Below are 2,305 nucleotides of genomic sequence, written 5' to 3'. Positions count from 1 at the left end.
AAGGGCGTCTGTCACGCCGTCGGTTTGTGATGGCTGTGTCACACGTGTTATGGCTGTCAGACAAGTCCTCTGAGATCCAGGATTTTAACCCTATCGGGAACTTTCAGGGCGAGCGTAGTTGCCAAGTTAAAGCACTGGATCGGCACAACTGAGGTCTCTAAGGGGGGTTTTCAATGTGCGATATCATATTTCGCTGAGCAAGCACTGTTGATGTTCTGGGTTTAGGCCATGGAATTGTCGGAGTTCATAATGGCCACGTAAAGTTCGTGTTAATGAGACACTACTGAGTTCCTGGGTTTGAGCCTGATTTAACTTGACTAAACGAGATAAATGAGCCAGACAGGGATAAATGAGCTCTCATAACTGCCGAAATGTCATGTTGTTACACACCTTAGAATGGCATCCTATAAATGTACCCAGAAAAGACTGTTCATTGACATATTTCAAATCACCATTGGTCCTGGTCCATGCCTTGTGGTTGACATTGACATTTCATTAACCCATTACATCTTTGGATACGTATCTGCCATTGAATCAACTTATCACCATCAGAGATGTTTTCTAGGGACAAGGTTGCATCCTCTCTGTTTTAATGTCTGATTTCAGCATAGAGAATACACACATTCCCAATTGCCAAGCCTCAAAGCATGGCTCGTTCAAATATAATGTGTACATCTGTACACAGTTCATAGTGAGCATATGTGTTGTCAATAGTTGAATTCAGTGCCTGGGTGGATGTGAATAGCAAAGTAGTGTGGAAGATGTGTGAAGTGTAGATACTGTAAATAATCTTGGAAATGAATTTCATCTCTGAGGTTTTATAAAATGAGTGCAACAACAGCATGCCTGTATCCACCTTACACCACGATGTTCACCAACTTATCAGTCATCTCCAAACTTCCTGAGCACCTTACACTTGTTAGAATCAAAGATTACATCACCTCGTCCCTTTATCTTGTCCACCTACTGCCCAGCCCACTTCACCAAGACTGCACTCATCAAGATTATCGACGATATTCTAGCTTTCATTGATTTCTCTTCCACCGTTGGTTTTTTCAGCCATGACATATCTGCCACCTTTTACACTTTAAATCACAATATTTTGATTGAATGCCTACAATCTGACTTGGCACAGCTCTTCAGTGGCTCACATGGTTATCTCTCAGACAGAAGGTTCTACATCAAAGTTGGAAGTCCTCAACCCCAATCGACCGTAGGTGTCCTGAAGGAATCCATTCTGGGTCCTTTACTTTTCTCAGTCTGTTTCTCCCCAATCAGCCGCCACGTCCATAGTTACCACAAACTCATACCTACGATGATGACACTTAATTATACAGTATTTCACTCTAACCTCCGACCAGGGCCCACTGAACTGTACTAATTGCACCTCTCTACCTTAGCACTGGTTTTTGGTAAAATCACCCATGAAGTCGAGGCACCAGGCAACGGCTCACCAGTATTGTTATCTCAAAATCTCATTTCTGGCTCCATCTTTGGTCCCTCGAATCATATAAATATCTTCGCTATCACCTTGAGTTTTCATTCTCACTTAACAATCACATGCTCAACATGATAAAGATATGCAATTAGCATCTCAAAGAAATATGGCACATCCTCCCAATGTTTGCTAAAGCCCCCTGCATATACTCTTGTAACATTGTTGGCATCTACCTTGATTATTGCAACGCCATCCTTACTCAGACTTCAGCAAAAACACCATTTCAGACTACAGCATCTTCAAAACAACCTCTCACGTACTGTCCTTTGTATTAGGCACGGCCATATGGCTTCCATGGCTACGCTAAAAACCTTGTAACTGCCTCCCCGTAAAATCAAGGATGGAGTACAAAATCGTTATCCTGTGCCACCGAGCTCTTTCTCAATGTCGCCCGCCATACCTCTCGTCCTTTCTCACTCCACTGATCACAGCAAACCGCTGGGTCCTTCGGGGTCTAACAACCTGCGCATTGTACCCAGGACTGCCTTGGCCGAGCAGCATTTCTCCATAGCTGCACCAGACATCTGGAATTCTCTCCCACTGCACGTACGCAGCATCCAATCAGCATCTACCTTCAAGCAGCAGCTCAAGGCTCTCATTTGTTCTGGCGGGCACACGAGGCACCTTGAACTCTGGCTCTGTGCCTTGGAGTTCTTGATCGAACATTGCGTCCGACTTGCGAAATATGCATGCTTTATAAATTGTTTATTATTATACTTTGTTTTGACACACCAATGTCTATCCTAGGCTGTCATCACAGCAGAAGGGATGGCTTGTCCTGTCTGATGGGCCTGTGGGCCTGATGGC

The sequence above is a fragment of the Lethenteron reissneri genome, chromosome 36 (genome assembly GCF_015708825.2).
Source record: "Lethenteron reissneri isolate LAM-NWPU_2019-01 chromosome 36, ASM1570882v1, whole genome shotgun sequence".
Lineage (NCBI taxonomy): Eukaryota > Metazoa > Chordata > Hyperoartia > Petromyzontiformes > Petromyzontidae > Lethenteron > Lethenteron reissneri.
This window is presented reverse-complemented; position numbering follows the sequence as displayed.